Source organism: Pseudophryne corroboree, chromosome 6, assembly GCF_028390025.1.
Source record: "Pseudophryne corroboree isolate aPseCor3 chromosome 6, aPseCor3.hap2, whole genome shotgun sequence".
Lineage (NCBI taxonomy): Eukaryota > Metazoa > Chordata > Amphibia > Anura > Myobatrachidae > Pseudophryne > Pseudophryne corroboree.
In genome coordinates, this window is record NC_086449.1 from 368015977 (window position 1) to 368039616 (window position 23640).

Here is a 23640-nt window from a genome sequence, read left to right on the forward strand (position 1 = left end):
AATATTCCGTATTTCGGAATATTTGGATATGGGATACTCAACCTGTGTGTGTATATATATATATATATATATATATATCAAAGGAATGGTGGTATGTGGAGCCGCTCTCCACACATAAACAAGTTAGTCAGAGTCTTTATGACACATGCAGTCCTTAGGTGTAAAGCGTAATTGTCCTGACGTTTTTAAACTTGTACACTCCCTTTTTTCATACAGGGTTGCAGCTTATCTCCAAAAACGAGTTGTTTCTACCAGCCTCAATTGAATTTAATAGGCACATTTAATAGGCATGTATAAAACTTGGTTGCGCTGGCACTCCTTGCCAATATTAAACAATCATGTCCTGGTGCCCTCCTGGTTACCCATCCATTCAGAGCTAGGCCCAAGTATAGCAAACGGCAAATGTGAGGCGGCACTATAGAAGACTTGAATTTGAATCAAATTCCCATGTTGAATATCAACATTTCAATGCTTTAATGATGCGTTTTCGTATCCTGATGAAAACACATAAATAAAGCGTTGAAACGTTGATATTCTACATGGGAATGTAATCCTTTTAGTCAAGTCATCTAGAGTGGCACTTCACGTTTACATATATATGACTCTTCATCTAATCTAGATATACAAAGTGTTTTGGGGTGATTAAGCATTACTCATTGGCCCAATGCTTAGATCTGTAATTTAGAATTCTGGTCCAAGCAATTTGTTATGTCTAGTTGTTATTTTTGTTATTACTGTATATATTTTATGTTATATATTTTTATACTCTTGTTAAATTAATATTTTTATAATTCTATTAAACAACTATCGTTAACCTACCATGTGTGCTACCTTATATTGTTGGTTTGTTTTTGCTTAATGATTGGGGTTGGTGGTTATGATTGGCAATGATAGAGGTTATTAAATTAATCAATTCAAACTGTCTCATTGGGTTCACAGTTTACTTCTGTATTCTTATACCAAGTATGATGTTGAGTGCTTAGGGACCATACCCGTATGAAAGCATATTTTTAGTAGGTAGTATAATCTTTTCACATTATAATCAGTTCTTTTCCTCCCAGCGCTGTACTGTACAGTATGTTCATCTTCTTGTCATGTTGTTACACTAATACAGCTTTGCATATATGATACTGATCTCATTAACAGTAGTGCAGCATTATCATTTACATATTTGTGGAGATACTTGGGCTGCATGGTCCCGAACGTACCTTCTAAGTATAATTGAAAGAATTTGGTTAGATGGCTCAACAGCGCAACCCTTCTATGCAGCCCATGTTAAATACTCAAGTCTCCCCAAGACCAGCAAGGTATATGTGGACAAAACGAGCTGCGTATAAATCACTGGGCACTGGAGTGTTTAAAATGTACACAAGGTTTTATTGGACAAACAGATAAAAAGTAGATGTTGTGCATCCGGTGGATAAAAATTATGTAGATCACAATAAAAAAGGTAGCATATAGTCAGCTTGTAAAAAATGTATGCGACTTCTTTGTAACACCACAAATGGTGCAGTGATTGTCAAAGGGAACCAGAAGTAGTCTTACCAGAGTGCGGAATATGGAGCCATCGGTGTTAAAGCAGTGTGTTGTCCGGAATACACACCGCTAGGCTCCAAGTCTTATACCCGGATAATCACTGGTGGTCCACAGCAGTCAAGCACCAATGCTTTTTGGACCTCCTTGGGTCCTTTGTCAAGGCTAGATGACTGGTAGAGTGATGAAAATCCTTTTAAACTTTCAAAAAGGCCGCGCCCCTATTTACCGGAAGTGCACGGCCACGGGACTTCTGGTAATTGTTGCTTCCTGTTCCTCTTGGTTGGCGGAAGTGCATCAGTTCCTGCACGTTGCATCCTGGTCCTCCTGGTTGGCGGAAGCCTCTCCCTGGTTGACGGAAGTGCATCAATTTCCTCACTTCCGGTCAACGCAGGCCCGCTGTGTGTGTGGTTGGCGGAAGTTGTGAATATAGGAAAGAGTGAATGCATGTTCTGGTTGGAGGAAATTAATCAGTCAATTAAAAATTAAAAGTTGTTCTCCTGTGCCTTGGTTATCTTCATGTTAAATAAAGTGGTTGCAATGAATAGTCGATCTCTCCAATATTTCCAAACTTTTTTAATTGTTTCCCACGGTCCTCTCGGATGGAAACATGAAAAAGAAGAAAGAGAAGAAACTCATAACATATGCAACATAGAGGTATAGCATGATATAACTTTGTATAACATAAAATCAGATGTCTATATGTATATATGTATTGTGTGACACTATAAGAACCATTTTAGCTCAAAGTCCTTATTAAGACCATTGGGGATGAGAGTCTTAAGTTTGAAGATCCACTCCATCTCCTTTCGTGCCAGCCTTGATTCGCTATCCCTATTCCTCCATGTGTTCTTTATGGATTGAACGCCCAAGAATTTCTTTATATGGGCTGGGGAGCAGGAGTGATGTTTTTTAAAATGTTCCAATAATAAGTGAGTCCCTACTCCTTTTTTATGTTCCTCAAATGTTCTGCAGTTCTTGTTTTTAATGCTCTCTATGTTCAATCAATTTTTGATGGTGTGAGCCATACTTCGTTATGATCGCAAAGTTTTTCTGTTCTTTGATTTTTCTAGGATTGTCCTTCTTAAGTAGGCATTCTCTGTTAGTATTCAAGACTTTCTGTTTGGTTTCTTCAATGAACTGATTTTCGTAACCTCTGGCCAAAAAATTTGTTCCCATCTTGGTCACCTGTTCTATGCAGACATCTTCCTCTGTACAATTTCTCCTGACACGTAATACTTGACTTTTAGGCACACCATCACGCCATCTTTTAAGGTGTTTACTGTCCTTATTTATATAGCTATTGCTGTCAGTAGGTTTCTGGTAAGTTTTACTGTGTAATGTTCCATCCTTGATGTAGATGGTGAGGTCGAGCAAATTGACGCTTTCTTTACTTGTTTGAAATGTAAATTTGAGGTTCTTGGTGTTGGAATTTAAAACCGTATAGAAGGTTGTGAGCAGTGTCGGACTGGGGCATGAATGGCCCACTGGGGGAATGCAGTGATAGGGGCTCATACTTAAGGGTGTGGCCAGCCTACAAAGGGGGTGTGGCCAACCTCCACAGAGGCTTGAAATACACAATAGTCTAGTTCAGTGTAATGCAACATATCTACCATGTATAATACAAATGCACAGTCTGGAACCTGATCCCTAGAGGAAGGAGTGGACACTCAGGCAGTGGGGCCTACCGGTGGTTTCCCTGGTACCCTTGTGGGCCAGTCCAACCCTGGTTGTGAGTTCTACCTCTGACCCTTTCCAAAAGAAAAGTACATCATTAATATAGCGATACAGGGATCCCAGGTTCACCACCCAAACCTGTCCCTGCCAGATGGTTTCCTCCTCCCACATAGCCAGGAACAGGTTGGAGTAGTCTTATTGTCTTTTAAATTCTTGAAAATTGCCCAAAAATCTTTTTTCTTTTTTCTTCCTTTCCTTTAGTTACCTCCTCCTCTTCAACAGCTTGTTAATTATTTATCTGTAGGTGGTGTGTCCCTCTTTTAATTTCTTCCTCCATTTCTTCAATCACCTCCTCCTCTTCTCCAACATGACTTTCTCTCTGAATATGTGGTATGTACTTCTCTTTACATTACACACATTTTATCATTCATAATTTTTATTCCCTGTACCTCCTCCTATTGTCCAGTGTCTTTTTTTTCTCCATGGGTGTTGTGTCTTTCACCTGCACCATTAAATGCTTTTTTCTTCTTAATAATAATAATAATAATAATAATAATAATAATAATAATAATTTTGCTTATATAGCGCTCTTTCTCCAATAGGACTCAAGGCGCTTAACAGATACATAGCATAATATAGTACAGAAAATAATTAAGTACATTTTCATAAAATACAGAAGCATGAAGATACTAAAAGGGACACTATGGAAATGCTTGAGTAAACAGGAAAGTCTTGAGTCTACTTTTGAAGGATTCTATAGTTGGGGCCTCTCGCACTGTGCGGGGAAGTGAGTTCCATAGAGTCGGAGCCGCATGACTAAAAGCTCGACCCCCAGATGATTTACGGTAGATTCTAGGTACTGCTAAAAGTCCTTCATCTACAGATCGCAGTAATCGAGTGGGGCAGTATGGGGTCAGAAGCTGTTTCAGGAACCTTGGGCCCTGGTCATGTAATTCTTTGAAACTCAGTAAGCCAATCTTGAAGATGATTCGCCATCTTACAGGCAGCCAGTGAAGGGAGTAGAGGATGGGTGTTATGTGGCTAGAACGGGGCTGGTTGGTTAACAGTCTGGCAGCTGTGTTTTGCACCAGCTGTAAGCGTTGCAATTCTTTTGCTGGGAGACCAAGGTAGAGGGCATTACAGTAGTCTAATCGAGATGATACAAATGCATGTATGACTTTTGGCATATCATCTGAGGGAATTAAGTGCTTCCTTCTGGCTATGTTCCTCAAGTGAAAGAATGAGGATTTGATTGTGGCTGATATCTGATGTTTAAGTGTCAAGCCACCATCCAGGACAACGCCAAGATTCCATACACGATCACTGGTCTGTAATTCTGAATACCCGAGTATAATTCCAGTTGGTTGGCTATGCTGCAGTCTTGTCCTTTGATGTTGCAGTCGTATTATAAGGACCTCTGTTTTATCCGGGTTCAGTCGCAGCCAACTGGCGCTCATCCACTCCTGTAGCTCAGCTAGACAGCCATTTAGGGTTGCTATTGGGTTATCAGTGCCCGGAGCAAAGGACAAGTACAGTTGTGTATCATCTGCATAGCAGTGGTAGACCAGGCCATGGCGCCTGATTATTTCACCCAATGGGAGCATGTATACTGCAAAAAGCATGGGGGATAGTATAGAACCTTGTGGGACACCACATGGCAATGGCACTGGTGGTGATGAGTATAATCCAGATGATACTCTCTGTGACCTGCCTGTGAGAAATTATTTGAACCAGCTTAGGACTGTGCCATCCAGACCACAGAAATGTATCAGTCGCTCAATCAGAAGCCCATGGTCCATGGTATCAAATGCTGCCGAGAGATCCAGAAGGATTAATATTGAACAGTCACCTCTGACTCTTGCCATCAGAAGATCATTTAATACACCCACCAGGGCTATTTCAGTGCTATGTCTTCTCCTGAATCCTGATTGATTTGCAACCACTTTCTCAATAACCTTTCCTAGGAAAGGAAGGTTTGATACCGGTCTGTAGTTGGTCATGCAGTCGGGATCTAAATTAGGTTTTTTAAGAAGCGGTCTAACAATTGCTTCCTTTAGGGGTCCAGGAAAAATGCCTGTCTGAAAGATCATTGAACAATTTTTGCAAAGACAGGAGCAATTATATCCACACAACCTATTAGAAGCTTGGTTGAGGCTGGGTCCAGATCACAGGTGGTGGGACGCAAAATCCGAGCAATTTCAGCAGCGTCCTTTACATCCACTGGGTCAAAGCTGGTCCATGAAGGCATGTAGCTTATATTGGCAGGCTTTGTAGTTTGGCACTCCTTTGATGGCACTGTGGAGATTCCAGCCCGGATGGTGGATATTTTATCTGCAAAGAAGTTTGCAAACTCGTTGCATCTTGCCTGGGAGAGGGTCTCATCAGTCTGCAGGCATGCTGGCTTGCAAAATATCTCCACTGTGCGGAAAAGTTGAGCTGGCCTATTGTTTGCTGCTGTGATCTCATTTGACAGGAACTGTGATTTCTTACAAGTGATTGTCGATTGATATTCTTCGTTATGCTTTATTAGTTTTATTTTGTCATCCACTAGGTTAGTCTTCCTCCATCGTCTTTCCAGTCTACGCCCCCTTTTCTTGAGCTCTCTAACACTGTTGTCGAACCATGGAGCTTACCGTTGTGGTTTACGAGGTCTTATACCAGGGATGGGGAACCTTCGGTCCTCCAGCTGTTGTTGAACTACACATACCAGCATGCCTTGCTACAGTTTTGCTATTTGGCCATGCTAAAACTGTTGCAAGGCATGCTGGGATGTGTAGTTCAACAGCAGCTGGAGGGCCGAAGGTTCCCCATCCCTGTCTTATACGCACAGGGGCGATAATATAAATTGCAGCCATAATATCCCTATTATAATCATTTATAATATAATCATTTCTATTAAACACCTCTATTTCATCTTTTTCAACATGTTTTTATTTTGCTATACATTATTTGCCCTGTTGATTGCTTTTACAAAGAGGTCGCTCTGTGAATTTGGCACTGTAATAATAACATATTTGTATTAAAAAAATAAATAGCTGCATCAAATTATATCTCAACTGTAAATATCCTACTAAGATAAGAGTAAGCAATGAAACAAATGTAATAAACTCACATTGCTCCTACTTTGTAACAACTCTCTTGTTTAGCACCTGATACTGTATAATGGTTGTACTAAAATACATTACAATGCAGTCATATTATCTGCTGCTATTTTTATATTACCACTCTAGCTATTATATAGTATCCTATATAATAAAGAGCTAACACTGCTTCTCACCTTTATGTAGGGAATTCAAGTGTTTTGCGTGCTGGTGGCCACTAGATGACGCCCGAAGGAGAAATTCAAGTGTTGCTCCATTCAGGCAAGCACAGCTGCCAGCACTGACATTACTGTTATGTTGTTTCGTTATTTTGATGGTAACTAGTATACAGATACTTCTTTTAGCAGTGTGAGGGTAGTTTAAACTGTGTGTATATCATTTCTATATCTATTAATGGCATCAAGTGAAGGTAACAAAAAGTCATTATTTAATTGTTTACCCATAATTGCTGGTCTTGCACATAAATGTATATTCACCCAACATCTCTGAAACTGAAGAATTTGTAGACAAAAAATGCATTCAGTTAAAAGGTCCGATTGCATGCATATGTAAAGTAACAAAAATCCCAATATGAGTTCAAGTCTGCTCCAGGAGCATATGTGAAATACACCCGAATTTGACTACACTACAATATGTAATGTATGCGATATTGGCCCTCATTCCGAGTTGTTCACTCGCAAGCTGCTTTTAGCAGCATTGCACACGCTAAGCCGCCACCTACTGGGAGTGAATCTTAGCTTATCAAAATTGTGAACGAAAGATTCGCAATATTGCGAAAAGACTTCTCTGTGCAGTTTCTGAGTAGCTCGAGACTTACTCTTCCAGTGCGATCAGTTCAGTGCTTGTCGTTCCTGATTTGACGTCACAAACACACCCAGCGTTCGCCCAGACACTCCTCCATTTCTCCAGCCACTCCCGCGTTTTTTCCAGAAACGGTAGCGTTTTTTCACACACTCCCATAAAACGGCCAGTTTCCGCCCAGAAACACCCACTTCCTGTCAATCACATTACGATCACCAGAACGAAGAAAAAACCTTGTAATGCCGTGAGTAAAATACCTAACTGCATAGCAAATTTACTTGGCGCAGTCGCAGTGCGAACATTGCGCATGCGCAGTTTGCGGAAAATCGCTGCGATGCGAAGAAAATTACCGAGCGAACAACTCGGAATGACCACCATAGTTCAGAAATACCTGCCTGCACATACTTTTTTGCCTTGCGATATGGTCTTCACGGGAGCGCGCATCGCATCGCAAGTGACACCACACACAATGCGATTTAAACTAGACACGATGCAATTTGAGCAAAAAAGTTCAAATAGCATGCGATAATTGCACCGTGTGTGGCCCCCATAAGGAATGCAAAAATGCACCTATAAAGTTCAAAGTTAAATCCACAACTTGTTCACCACCACCGTCGTCATCATCATCATCATCATCATCATCATCACCATCAGTGTGGCTTTTTAACTGTCCTCAGATAACCGCAAATTATGAAGCTTTGGTAGTTTTATATGGGGGAGATGTGTTAAGCCTTGGAGAGTGATAAAGTGGAGAGAGATAACGTGCCAGCCAATCAGCTCCTAACTGCCATGTTACAGGCTGTGTTTGAAAAATGTAATTTAGGAGCTGATTAGTTGGTACTTTTCTCTCTGTCCACTTTATCACTCTCCAAAGCTTAGTACATCTGTCCCTATGTTTTTATGTGGGTCTGTATCTACTGTATTCCAAATGATATGAATACAGTCATACAGAACTGTACTAGACCTATGTTTCCCTCCTATCCTGCCTCTCTACTGGCAAGGGTCAGATTTGGGGTAAATCTGCATACGAGCACATGAATATACAGAACTATGGGGGTAATTCAGATCTGATCGCAGCAGCAAATTTGTTAGCAGTTAGGCAAAACCATGTGCACCAGTGCCGTGCGGTGAGCTCACTAGCTGGGGAGGCACTGGCAACAACCCCCCCCCCCCCTTCTTCCTTTGTAAAAAAAAAAAAAAAGCGCAGTCCCCCACACACCAGTAAAACCAGCACCAGGCAGAACCAGCCAGGGGGGGTAATGCCATAGTAGGGGAGACACTCAGTGTGGGGTCCCCCTGCCATGCCATTAAACACCCCCAAACCAGTCAGCCCAGGGCTGGAATTCCTCGGAAAGTGGGGACCCCCAAAAATCAAACTGGGGTCCCCCCTCCCGAGCAACAACCAGCACTGGGCTGATAGCCCAGTGCTATGCCCCGCACCCCTGGTGGCGGTGGGTGCGGGGTTCATTGTATGTTAATATTGTTCTTTACAGGTGGCCTACAGGTCCCAGCAAGCCTGCCCCAGCATGTTGGCACTTGGAGAACCACAAGTGCCATCAGGGCCGGACATAAAGGGCACACTGGCACCTGTAGTCCACCTGTAAAGAAAATATTAAAAAACACACTACACGTTCTATAAAAAAACCTTTATTAAACAGGGTCTTCACCTGGGGGCGGCGGCCTTTAAGCTCTTTTGTGTGGCCGCCGCCTTCCCAGGGCTTCCGGCATCTTCACCTGGGGGGGCGCCACCTCCCCAGGGCTTATGGCGTCTTCCTCTGGTGTCTTCACCTGGGAGGCGGCGGCCTTTAAGCTCTTTTGCATGGCCGCCGCCCATCCAGGACTTCCACGGCGTCTTCTTTCTTCAGGAGCTCTTCTCTGCTCCTCCTCATACGTCGGACTGACAGCCGCTGCCTCGCGCTGACTTATATAAGTCAGCGGGAGGGGGCGGGGCGATGATGCGGCGAGCCATAATTGGCTCGCAGCGGCCATCTTGAATTTTAAAAATTACGCTGAGGCGCCATTTTTGAAATGGGTACCACTTCCGCTGCCAAATTCTGCATATTGGCCCTGACTGCCGCATCCCACCGCCGCTACCACCGACCGCATCTCAGACGCCCGCACCTCCGCCACCCGGCCCGCCACATCCCACACCTCCGACGCCCGCACAGTGATTGACAGTGGATCCAGTGACGGATCCGCTGTCCAATCACTGTGGCCTCACTCACAGGGGCGTACTTTCATAGGTTGAAAGCACGTCCCTGTATGAAAGCGGCACCTCTAATGGTGCTATTTTCCCATGCAATTTCAATGGGCTTTTCCTGCCCATTGCTAGGCCCCGCCCACGCCCGCCCCCTGCTCCCATATATTTCCCGAATCACTATGGGAGGCACCACAATCGGTGCCTCCCAACCCCATTTTACACAGTTTAATGATGAGGAAAATAATAAAGGAGATACTTATGTGTCATAAGTATCTTCTTTGTATTATTTTACTCATTAATGACAGAGGAGGCACTGCCTCCCCTGCCTCTCCTGACTGCACGTCCCTGATGTGCACTGCAGGGGGGGGGAAGATATAATATGTGCAGAGAGAGTTAGATTTGGGTGGGTTATTTTGTTTCTGTGCAGGGTAAATACTGGCTGCTTTATTTTTACACTGCAATTTTGATTTCAGTTTGAACACGCCACACCCGAATGTAACTCTCTCTGCACATGTTATATCTGTCCCCCTGCAGTGCGGAGAAGACAATGTGACAAGACAATGTGAATGGCAACATGCAGATATGGTCAGTGACACTGATGGGTTGGGTGGGTGGCTGTCAGGCAGTAATTACCGTGGCCCGCCTCGCTGGATAGGCACGACAGAGGTCTGGGTCCATGCTCCCCCCTCACCCCACCCTTTTTTACCTGTCAACAGCTGCAGCCTCTACCCCCAGCCTAGCACACGTTGCTGTGTCCAGGGAGGTTGCTGCCACTAAATGTAGCACTCTCCTCTGCCTGCATTGAGTCAGCCCCCTCCCCCCCTCCTACCGATCTGCTTATGGCGCCACCCCGTTCATGTCATAGGAGCACAAATAGCACATTTTTCAATTTTTTTAAAAAGAGGTGGTTACACCTCTGTGATTTGGTCACCGACTTAACCAGGGCTCGGGTAATCTCTATAGTATATATGCCCCGGATGCAGTTGTAAAGTTAGTTAAAGCATTTTAACCTTGTTAGCAGCATTACTTTAAATTATGTTTACCTGGTTTTGCCTTGTAAACATTTGCTGCTTTAAAAAAACTTACAAGTTTGTCCGGAATCTCAGAGTTCCGGCCGTCTCGCACTCCATTACATTCAGCCCCATGACTGTATTTTGTGAAACATATAGTTTGTTGACATAGTGACTCTTGACAACCCAACTACATCCTTCTCAACTACAGGAATCACTTATGCTAGCCATACATCAGACCAACTTCAGACCAACTTTCCTCCAACTCTCCAAACCTCCAACCATCCAACTTGTCAGGCCAACTAAAACAGTGCTCCACACATCTAACCAACTTTTCATCAGACCAGCCGACCTGCCAACTTTTTCAGCACACTATCCAACTTCTCTCCATCTTGTGATGTCACAGAAGAAGGCGGGCAACGTCTGCCTACTTCTGCATGTTTTAAACTAATAAAAAAATACATATATAAATTAAAATAAGGGGCCTAATTCAGACCTGATCGCTTCTCTGCATTTTGGCAGAGGGCTTTGATCAGATAGCCAGTGCATAACCCAGGACTCACTCCTACACTGCAATAGCAACAGGCTGATCGGGGTCGGAGCTGACGTCACACATCCTCCGTGAAAATGCTTGGAAATGCCTGCATTTTTCCTGACACTCCCAGAAAACGGCCAGTTACCACCCCCAAATGTCCGATTCCTGTCAATCAACTTGCGTATGCCTAGAGATAAAAAAAGATGCTGAATTCTTTTGCAGTTTGGCCTCACGCATGCCCATTACGATCGGTACGCATGCGCAGTTGTTCGATAATTGGTCGCTGTGTGATTTTGCACAACTGCGATCAGGTCTAAATTAGGCCCTAGATGTGCCCCTGTGTAGATCTGTATATGTTTGGATTATTTCACATTGGAACACTGTAAATAAATACTGTTTCACGTTGTGTAGAAACAAAACTGTATCAAATGATGTATCCAAATGGGATAAATCCAGGTCTCTGTATTAGAAATTAATTTTAATCGTAGATCTCACTTTTTTCTTTTTCTTCCCATTATCAGATTATAATTCTAAATCCCGGGAAATAACAATAACTCCCAGCACCCTTTGAGGTGTATCTATTAATTACCTGCAATAGTGCTGCTGCTGCAAAAAATGGAAGTTTTCACAATGTTTTTTTATTTCACACAAAAAAACTAAATTTTTTGTGCAAAGATACATAGTTCCTGCAAAAAGTCGCTGACCTATGTATTTTCGCAGCACTTAACATGGATAAAACGGGCATTTATTGCGAATTATGCTTTGCATGCCTGAGACACGCAAAGCATAATCTCTGATACGTGCTGGCAACGGGAATAAGTGATAGCATCAGGGCAAATTTGGTAACCCCCGGTGAATCAATTATCTGCAGTAAATTACTGGTAATAATTGGATACCCCCTCTTTTCTGTCAGTAGAGGAGAGCCCCTTCCAGAGCAGGGCTTGTAGCTGGGACTCCCTGAGGACCAAGTAAGGGAAGAATAGGAGATGACCTGCCATAAACTCACATGCAGTCTGCACCCTTCTCCTCTGCAATCTTGCTACCATAGCATATGCCAGTTTGTTCACCTTGCTGCTGCCAGGTGGACACAAGTCATGGGGAATGGTGAGAAGGTCCCTTTCCCTGGTGCCTTGGAGCAGGATGGATTGTGGTGAGGAGGTCCGTGTGACTGGAGCTTGCAGCGGGTCCCTTGTAGCCGGAGGATCATCCAGTATACACATCCCTCATCCCGTCTCTCTCATCATCCTTTATCCTGTATCTCTCTCTCGCAATCTCTCATCCAGTCTCTGTCCCCCTCCCTTATCCTGCCTCTCTCGTGCTATCTCTTATACCATCTTTCTCTCGTCATGTCTCATACCATCTTTGTCTCTCCCTTTCATATTCCGCCTATTTCTCACCATCTTTTGTCCCATTTCTTCCTCTTTCTCCCTATTATCCCGTCTCTCTCCTCCTCTCTTCTCCAGTCTCTCTCTATTTTATCCCATCTAGCTCTCTTCCACACTCCCCTTTCTTTCTGTCTTTCCAAGTCCTTGTCCCCTCTCTTTCTCTCACCTCTTTCTTCCTCCATGACATCTCTTTACCCCTCTTTTCTCCTGTCTCTTTCTCCCCCATGTGTCTCTGTGTAATGGATACATTGAGCCTGCTGGGCAGTGTGGGCAGGATAACACCGGGTGTACAGTGGCTGTACCTGAGCAGAGCTCAGACACTGGCAGTGTCTATGATGCTATCATTGCTCCAAGAGAGAGAGAGCAGCTGGCAGCTGTCTCCCGCATCACACCTGGCCTGCCATGCTGGAGCTGCTATTTTCTCACCTTAACTTAGCCGGGTTTTGCCTCTTTATGCGGCTAAACCTGACTGCTACGAGTGATAAAATGTATATCTTGATTATTGCCCCATGATCTCCAGTCACTTTAGGTGGGAGATCGGCATGATATAACATTTGATCCTCGCCCATAGATGGTCACAGATTGCCAGTCAGAAGACAGACACTACTAACTACCCTATATAGTATATAGAAGAGCAGGCATTGCCAATCAGAAGACCTACACAGCTATCTACCATTTGGAGGGGCAAATCTTGCCTGTTAAATGACATATGGATGGGCAAATATTGCCTGTCAGATGGCATACAAATCTATCTATCTTATGGAGGGGCAAAATTTGCCAGTCAGATGGCCTGTACAACTTGCTAACCTATAGAGGAGCAGATATTTGATGTCAGAAAAGGTTTATAGAGGAGCAAGCGTTGTACTTGAGTAATAGGATTTCTATACGCTAGGGGCAGGCACAGTCAGGAGAACCCTGCATTAGAAGTAGAGATGTGCTGCTGGTACTTTTCGTGTTTTGTGTTTTGGTTCTAATTCCACTTTCGTGTTTTGGATTTGGCTTGGTTTTTCCAAAACCACCCTTTCGTGTTGTGGTTTTGGTTTTGGATCTGGATGATTTTTGAAAAAACATAAAAACAACTAAAATCACAGAATGTGGGGGTAATTTTGCTCTTACGGTATTATCAACCTCAATAACAATCATTTCCAGTTATTTCCAGCCTATTTTGAACACCTCACAATATTGCTTTTAGGCCAAAAAGTTGCACCGAGGTTGCTGGATGACTAATTTAAGCGACACAAGTGGACAACACAAATACCTGGCCCATCTAGGAGTGGCACTGCAGTGTCAGACAGGAGGGCAGATATAAAAAAAAGGCCCCAAAAAGCATATCATGCAAAGAAGAAAAAGAATTGCAATGGGGTAGTTGTATGAATAAGCCAAGCGACACAAACAATTGGCCCATCTAGGCATGGCACTGCAGTGGCAGACAGGAGGGCTGATATAAAAAAAAGGGCCCCAAACAGCACATCATGCAAAGAAAAAAAAGAATTGCACTGAGGTAGTTGTATGACTAAGCCAAGCGACACAAACAATTGGCCCATCTAGGCGTGGCACTGCAGTGGCAGACAGGAGGGCAGATATAAAAAAAGGGCCCCAAACAGCACATCATGCAAAGAAGAAAAAGAATTGCATTGAGGTAGTTGTATGACTAAGCCAAGCGACACAAACAATTGGCCCATCTAGGCATGGCACTGCAGGCAGGAGGGCAGATATAAAAAAAAGGCCCCTAACAGCACACGATGCAAAGAAGAAAAAAGGTGCACCGAGGTTGCTGTATGACTAAGCTAAGTGACACAACCACCTGACCCATCTAGTAGTGTCACGCAGTGGCTGAATGTTGAGAGTGGGCCGCAATTGTTAGGTCCAATGACAGGATCTCCAGCACGCTCCAGTCACTTTAAAAAAAATCTGCAATGGGTGGACTTATACAGCAGTACCCCATGACTAATACAGCAGTACCCCTGGACTCATACAGCAGTGTCAGACAGGATGGCACTTTTCAAAAACTAGGCCCGAAACAGCACTTCATGCAAAGATGTCGAAGAGGTGCAATGAGTTAGCTGCATGACTAAGCCAAGCGACACAAACAATTCCAACTGGAATTATATGTCCAAATCATTGGAATTAATTGGCAAAATCACTGGAATTATACTTCCAAATCACTGGAATTAATTGGCAAGTTCACTGTAATTATATGTCCAAATCACTGTAATTAATTGGCAAAATCACTGTAATTAATTGGCAAAATCACTGTAATTAATAATTATACGTCCAAATCACTGGAATTAATTTGCAAAATCACTGTAATTATACGTCCAAATCACTGGAATTAATTGGCAAGATCACTGTAATTAGTAATTATACATCCAAATCATTGGAATTAATTGGCAAGATCACTGGCATTAATAATTATATATCCAAATCACTGGAATTAATTGGCAAAATTACTGTAATTATACGTCCAAATCACTGGAATTAACTGGCAAGATAACTGTAATTAGTAATTATACGTCCAAATCACTGGAATTAATTGGCAAGATCACTGTAATTATACTTCCAAATCACTGGAATTAATTGGCAAGATCACTGTAATTAGTAATTATACATCCAAATCACTGGAATTAATTGGCAAAATCCCTGTAATTAATAATTATACGTCCAAATCACTGGAATTAATTGGCAAAAATCACTGTTATTATACGTCCAAATCACTGGAATTAATTGGCAAGATCACTGTAATTAATAATTATACGTCCAAATTACTGGAATTAAATGGCAAAATCTCGCTATCACCTGCCTAGTGAAGTGGAATATAGATGGGATTTGGTACCACCGGGGACACAATACCTCCATCAATTGTCTAAATCCCACTGCACTAATGGCAGATACCGGATGCACGTCTAACACCAACATAAGTGTCAAGGCCTCAGTTATGAGAGTTTCCATCGTCAAGTGAAGCGGAACCACTAGTCGTGAACATAGGCCAGGGCCTCAGCCATTCCTTGCCACTCCGTGTCGTAAATGGCATATTGGCAAGTTTACGTTTCTCCTCAGACCATTTAAATTTATTTTTGGGGTCTTTTTACTGAACTTTGGCTTTTTGGATTTTACATGCCCTCTACTATCACAATGGGCATCGGCCTTGGCAGATGACATTGATGACAATTCATAGTCTATGTCATGGCTAGTGGCAGCAGCTTCAGCACTAGGAGGAAGTGATTCTTGATCTTTCCCTACTTTAGCCTCCAAATTTTTGTTCTCCATTATTTTTCTGGAGTTATATAACACAATATGCAGCACAAGAGAGTGTACCCCTACACCTCACAGGGCAAACACTAAAAATTATTTAAATTAAATATTAATAACTCCTTTATTTGGAGTAAATAATATACAGCACAGGACATCACCACTGAACTTATATGGCAGAACCACTGGACAGGATTTATACGGAATTATATGGAATTATACGGCAAGATAACTGGAACTATACGGCAGTATCGCAGGAATTATATGGCACTGTCACAGGAATTATATGCCAGTATTGTGAGAATTAGACAGCAATATCACAGGAATTATACGTCCGTATCACAGAAAATATACGCCAGTATTCCGAGCATTATATGGCAATATCACAGGAATTATACACCAGTATCACGGGAATTATACGGCAATATCATGGGAATTATACGCCAGTATCACGGGAATTATACGCCAGTAACACTGGATATATGGCAGCAGAGGACACCACCACTGTGACTGGTCACTGGACTGATGCTGCAAAAGACACTTCCCCTGGTCTAATGCAGGACAACACAGCACCACTGAAAGGGACTTATACAGCTACACTGGATATATGGCAGCAGAGGACACCACCACTGTGACTGGGCACTGGACTGATGCTGCACAAGACACTACCCCTGGTCTGATGCAAGACAACACAGCAAAAATGCAAGGGACTTATACAGCAGCCAGCAGCACTGGGGACATATAGCAGCAGAGGACACCAATACTGTGACTGGCTGGACTGATGGACACTGACTACACTGGACTGGACTGAGCAGCACAACACAGCACAAGACTCGCCACCCCACTTTCCCGTCCGCATAGACACTGAAGACGGGACACGTCCTCTCACTACACTCTCCGAGACTGGAGTGAAAATGCCCACGACGCGTGGCTCCTTATATGGAATCCAAATCCTGCGAGAATCCGACAGTGGGATGATGACGTTTTGCCTCGTTCGGGTTTCCGAGTCAGGCGGGAACCGAACCCGCTCATCTCTAATTAGAAGTACTACTATATGTACAGTAAGTAGATTTTAGATGTAGCACTTAAAGGTAGAGACACCAAGGGATCTATGTAGTGATGAGCGGGTTCGGTTTCTCGGAAACCGAACCCCCCCAAACTTCAGCCTTTTTACACGGGTCCGAGCCGTTCTCGGATTCTCCCGTGTGGCTCGGGTTAACCGAGCGCGCCCGAACGTCATCATCCCGCTGTCGGATTCTCGCGAGATTCGGATTCTATATAAGCAGCCGCGCGTCGCCGCCATTTTCACACGTGCATTGAGATTGATAGGGAGAGGACGTGGCTTGCGTCCTCTCCGTTATAGTCATAATAGAAAAGACTAAGAGTGACATTGTTATAATTGTGGGGAGGATTGGGGACGGGGAGCAGCTGTTAGGAGTACAGTGCAGGGTTTTGCTGATAGTAGTGAGTGTGACCACCAGTTTAATCCGTTCTCTTCCTGAAAAAAACGCTCCATACCATATCTGTGCTCAGTGTGCTGCATGATATATCTGTGCTGAGTGTACTGCTCACACTGCCTAATTGTGGGGACTGGGGAGCAGTTATAGCAGGAGTACAGTGCACAGTTTTGCTGACAGTGACCACCAGTCCAGTATACGTTTGTCTGCCTGAAAAACACTCCTGTGGTGGCTTTTTTTCTTTATACTAGTAGTTTAGCAGTCTGCTGACAGTGTCCACCAGGTCCATTTATTATACAGTATATTATATATATAGCAGTACGGTAGGCCATGGCTGTACCTACCTCTGTGTCATCATTCGTCGTCCATAAGTAATAATAGTATACTATCCATCCATCTACATTGTATACCTGTGGTGGCTTTTTTTTCTTCATACTAGTTTAGCAGTCTGCTGACAGTGTCCACCAGGTCCGTTATTATTATTCTGTATATATTATATATATAGCAGTACGGTACGCCATGGCTGTACCTACCTCTGTGTCGTCACTCGTCGTCCATAAGTAATAATAGTATACTATCCATCCATCTACATTGTATACCTGTGGTGGCTTTTTTTTCTTCATACTAGTTTAGCAGTCTGCTGACAGTGTCCACCAGGTCCGTTATTATTATAATGTATATATTATATATATATATAGCAGTACGGTAGGCCACGGCTGTACCTACCTCTGTGTCGTCACTCGTCGTCCATAAGTAATAATAGTATACTATCCATCCATCTACATTGTATACCTGTGGTGGCTTTTTTTTCTTCATACTAGTTTAGCAGTCTGCTGACAGTGTCCACCAGGTCCGTTATTATTATTCTGTATATATTATATATATATATATAGCAGTACGGTAGGCCACGGCTCTACCTACCTCTGTGTCATCACTCGTCGTCCATAAGTAATAATAGTATACTATCCATCCATCTACATTGTATACCTGTGGTGGCTTTTTTTTCTTCATACTAGTTTAGCAGTCTGCTAACAGTGTCCACCAGGTCCGTTATTATTATTCTGTATATATTATATATATAGCAGTACGGTAGGCCACGGCTGTACCTACCTCTGTGTCGTCACTCGTCGTCCATAAGTAATAATACTATACTATCCATCCATCTACATTGTATACCTGTGGTGGCTTTTTTTTCTTCATACTAGTTTAGCAGTCTGCTGACAGTGTCCACCAGGTCCGTTATTATTATTCTGTATATATTATATATATATAGCAGTACGGTAGGCCACGGCTGTACCTACCTCTGTGTCGTCACTCGTCGTCCATAAGTAATAATAGTATACTATCCATCCATCTACATTGTATACCTGTGGTGGCTTTTTTTTCTTCATACTAGTTTAGCAGTCTGCTGACAGTGTCCACCAGGTCCGTTATTATTATTTTGTATATATTATATATATAGCAGTACGATAGGCCACTGCTGTACCTACCTCTGTGTCATCACTTGTCGTCCATAAGTAATAATACTATACTATCCATCCATCTACATTGTATACCTGTGGTGGCTTTTAGTTGTGCGCATTAAAATATGGAGAACAAAAATGTGGAGGTTAAAAAAATAGGGAAAGATCAAGATCCACTTCCACCTAGTGCTGAAGCTGCTGCCACTAGTCATGGCCGAGACGATGAAATGCCATCAACGTCGTCTGCCAAGGCTGATGCCCAATGTCATAGTACAGAGCATGTAAAATCCAAAACACAAAAGATCAGTAAAAAAATGACCCAAAAATCAAAATTAAAAGCATCTGAGGAGAAGCGTAAACTTGCCAATATGCCATTTACGACACGGAGTGGCAAGGAACGGCTGAGGCCCTGGCCTATGTTCATGGCTAGTGGTTCAGCTTCACATGAGGATGGAAGCACTCAGCCTCTCGCTAGAAAAATGAAAAGACTTAAGCTGGCAAAAGCACAGCAAAGAACTGTGCGTTCTTCTAAATCACAAATCCCCAAGGAGAGTCCAATTGTGTCGGTTGCGATGCCTGACCTTCCCAACACTGGACGGGAAGAGCTTGCGCCTTCCACCATTTGCACGCCCCCTGCAAGTGCTGGAAGGAGCACCCGCAGTCCAGTTCCTGATAGTCAAATTGAAGATGTCAGTGTTGAAGTACACCAGGATGAGGATATGGGTGTTGCTGGCGCTGGGGAGGAAATTGACAAGGAGGATTCTGATGGTGAGGTGGTTTGTTTAAGTCAGGCACCCGGGGAGACACCTGTTGTCCATGGGAGGAATATGGCCATTGACATGCCTGGTCAAAATACAAAAAAAATCAGCTCTTCGGTGTGGAATTATTTCAACACAAATGCGGACAACAGGTGTCAAGCCGTGTGTTGCCTTTGTCAAGCTGTAATAAGTAGGGGTAAGGACGTTAACCACCTCGGAACATCCTCCCTTATACGTCACCTGCAGCGCATTCATCATAAGTCAGTGACAAGTTCAAAAACTTTGGGCGACAGCGGAAGCAGTCCACTGACCAGTAAATCCCTTCCTCTTGTAACCAAGCTCACGCAAACCACACCACCAACTCCCTCAGTGTCAATTTCCTCCTTACCCAGGAAAGCCAATAGTCCTGCAGGCCATGTCACTGGCAAGTCTGACGAGTCCTCTCCTGCCTGGGATTCCTCCAATGCATCCTTGAGTGTAACGCCTACTGCTGCTGGCGCTGCTGTTGTTGCTGCTGGGAGTCGATGGTCATCCCAGAGGGGAAGTCGGAAGACCACTTGTACTACTTCCAGTAAGCAATTGACTGTCCAACAGTCCTTTGCGAGGAAGATGAAATATCACAGCAGTCATCCTGCTGCAAAGCGGATAACTGAGGCCTTGGCAGCCTGGGCGGTGAGAAACGTGGTTCCGGTATCCATCGTTACTTCAGAGCCACCTATAGACTTGATTGAGGTACTGTGTCCCCGGTACCAAATACCATCTAGGTTCCATTTCACTAGGCAGGCGATACCGAGAATGTACACAGATGTCAGAAAAAGAGTCACCAGTGTCCTAAAAAATGCAGTTGTACCCAATGTCCACTTAAGCACGGACATGTGGACAAGTGGAGCAGGGCAGACTCAGGACTACATGACTGTGACAGCCCACTGGGTAGATGTATTGCCTCCCGCTGCAAGAACAGCTGCGGCGGCACCAGTAGCAGCATCTCGCAAACGCCAACTCGTTCCAAGGCAGGCTACGCTTTGTATCACTGCTGTCCAGAATACGCAGACAGCTGAAAACCTCTTACGGCAACTGAGGAAGATCATCGCAGAATGGCTTACCCCAATTGGACTCTCCTGGGGATTTGTGGCATCGGACAACGCCAGCAATATTGTGCGTGCATTACATCTGGGCAAATTCCAGCACGTCCCATGTTTTGCACATACCTTGAATTTGGTGGTGTAGAATTATTTAAAAAACGACAGGGGCGTGCAAGAGATGCTGTTGGTGGCCAGAAGAATTGTGGGCCACTTTCGGCGTACAGGCACCGAGTACAGAAGACTGGAGCACCACCAAAAACAACTGAACCTGCCCTGCCATCATCTGAAGCAAGAGGTGGTAACGAGGTGGAATTCAACCCTCTATATGCTTCAGAGGATGGAGGAGCAGCAAAAGGCCATTCAAGCCTCTACATCTGCCCACGATATAGGCAAAGGAGGTGGAATGCACCTGTCTCAAGCGCAGTGGAGAATGATTTCAACGTTGTGCAAGGTTCTGCAACCTTTTGAACTTGCCACACGTGAAGTCAGTTCAGACACTGCCAGCCTGAGTCAGGTCATTCCCCTCATCAGGCTTTTGCAGAAGAAGCTGGAGGCATTGAAGGAGGAGCTAAAACAGAGCGTTTCCGCTAGGCATGTGGGACTTGTGGATGGAGCCCTTCATTCGCTTAACCAGGATTCACGGGTGGTCAATCTGTTGAAATCAGAGCACTACATTTTGGCCACCGTGCTCGATCCTAGATTTAAAACCTACGTTGTATCTCTCTTTCTGGCAGACACAAGTCTGCAGAGGTTCAAAGACCTGCTGGTGAGAAAATTGTCAAGTCAAGCGGAACGCGACCCGTCAACAGCTCCTCCTTCACATTCTCCTGCAACTGGGGATGCGAGGAAAAGGCTAAGAATTCCGAGCCCACCCGCTGGCGGTGATGCAGGGCAGTCTGGAGCGAGTGCTGACATCTGGTCCGGACTGAAGGACCTGCCAACGATTACTGACATGTCGTCTACTGTCACTGCATATGATTATGTCACCATTGAAAGAATGGTGGAGGATTATATGAGTGACCGCATCCAAGTAGGCACGTCAGACAGTCCGTACGTATACTGGCAGGAAAAAGAGGCAATTTGGAGGCCCTTGCAGAAACTGGCTTTATTCTACCTAAGTTGCCCTCCCTCCAGTGTGTACTCCGAAAGAGTGTTTAGTGCCGCCGCTCACCTTCTCAGCAATCGGCGTACGAGGTTACTTCCAGAAAATGTGGAGAAGATGATGTTCATTAAAATGAATTATAATCAATTCCTCCGTGGAGACATTCACCAGCAGCAATTGCCTCCAGAAAGTACACGGGGACCTGAGATGGTGGATTCCAGTGGGGACGAATTAATAATCTGTGAGGAGGGGGATGTACACAGTGAAAGGGGTGATGAATCGGACGATGATGATGAGGTGGACATCTTGCCTCCGTAGAGCCAGTTTGTGCAAGGAGAGATTGATTGCTTCTTTTTTGGTGGGGGACCAAACCAACCAGTCATTTCAGTCACAGTCGTGTGGCAGACCCTGTCGCTGAAATGATGGTTTCGTTAAAGTGTGCATGTCCTGTTTATACAACATAAGGGTGGGTGGGAGGGCCCAAGGACAATTCCATCTTGCACCTCTTTTTTCTTTAATTTTTCTTTGCGTCATGTGCTGTTTGGGGAGTATTTTTTTGAAGGGCCAACCTGCATGACACTGCAGTGCCACTCCTAGATGGGCCAGGTGTTTGTGTCGGCCACTTGGGTCGCTTATCTTAGTCACACAGCTACCTCATTGCGCCTCTTTTTTTCTTTGCGTCATGTGCTGTTTGGGGAGTATTTTTTTCAAGTGCCATCCTGTCTGACACTGCAGTGCCACTCCTAGATGGGCCAGGTGTTTGTGTCGGCCACTTGGGTCGCTTATCTTAGTCACACAGCTACCTCATTGCGCCTCTTTTTTTCTTTGCGTCATGTGCTGTTTGGGGAGTATTTTTTTGAAGGGCCATCCTGCGTGACACTGCAGTGCCACTCCTAGATGGGCCAGGTGTTTGTGTCGGCCACTTGGGTCGCTTAGCTAAGTCATCCAGCGACCTCGGTGCAAATTTTAGGACTAAAAATAATATTGTGAGGTGTTCAGAATAGACTGAAAATGAGTGTAAATTATGGTTATTGAGGTTAATAATACTATGGGATCAAAATGACCCCCAAATTCTATGATTTAAGCTGTTTTTTAGAGTTTTTTGAAAAAAACACCCGAATCCAAAACACACCCGAATCCGACAAAAAAATTTCGGTGAGGTTTTGCCAAAACGCGTTCGAACCCAAAACACGGCCGCGGAACCGAACCCAAAACCAAAACACAAAACCCGAAAAATTGCTGGTGCACATCACTAGATCTATGTAGTAAGCCTTGGAGAGAGATAAAAGTACCAATCCGCTGCTAACTGCTGTGTTTGCAAAATTACAGTTAGCAGCTGATTGGCTGGTAATTTATCCCTCTCCACGGTTTAGTACAGTAAATAGACCAGTCAGTACATAGACCCCAAATATGTGTTATGTTTTATATGGGGCTATGTGTGATTATATATATAAATATAAAGCCCACTGCCTCAGGCTGAGGTAATGTGAGGGGCTGCCTGCCAGAAGCCTCCACAATTAGAACATGACAGTACCCACCACCACCACACAGTGGCACCGGGCCCCCTCCTACAGCTCACCGTGCTTCCCAGGCACCACTTGCACCACACATTGGGACGCTGGGGCTGGTGAAGTTCTCCACCAAGTTGTTCGTCTCCTCCCAGTCCAGGGCTGCCCGTTCTCGGCTCTGGTGAGCCTTCTTTTGTCCATGCAAGTGTCCGTGGCCAAATCAGCCTCCATGGTAGCGAGACCTGAGAAGTGTGGCTGTGCTACACTGCAGTACCACACGGCTGGGACTCTGTGTCTGACAGAGGGCCCTACATATACAGTGTGGAGAGGACACTGCTTTGTTTGTGTCTCCAGGCAGCCTGTCCTTGTTTGCTCCTTCTCTGAATCTGGAGACTGCTGATGCCGGAGCATCTTAGCCGTGGCAGAATAAGCACTGTACGAGAATGGTCTGGGGACCCAGCCATCCCGTCGCTGGCTTTCCAAATAAATGTATGGGTCAGGTGTAGGGAGGATGATCCCCATCATCACCCCCGCTAAATCTGCCACTGGTCCCAGGGGCAGCCAGGCAGCAGTGAAGTACTGCCGCAGCTTCCCCTGAACTTCATCTCAGCTCCTGCTCCACTGCCGCTGCTGCCGGGGATCCTATGTTGACCATACAGGTAGTGTGACAGATGCAGGTGGACACTGTTGGCCAGTGTCCGCCTACTTATTTTTCAGTTGGGGGGAAAGTTCCTCCTACACCTGAACGATTAGTTGGGAAAATCAAATAAGTTTGATTT

At 44.3% G+C, this 23640-nt stretch overlaps 1 long non-coding RNA gene across 1 annotated transcript in view; it reads right to left on the bottom strand.

The window, feature by feature from the left end:
• Positions 1–1356: 1356 nt before the first annotated feature.
• LOC134935288 (uncharacterized) overlaps positions 1357–23640 on the bottom strand; it is a 41552-nt gene continuing 19268 nt past the window's right edge. Inside the window, exon 2 of the long non-coding RNA XR_010180031.1 lies at positions 1357–2130. This is a non-coding gene — a long non-coding RNA (uncharacterized LOC134935288). The remainder of the gene's footprint in view (positions 2131–23640) is intronic.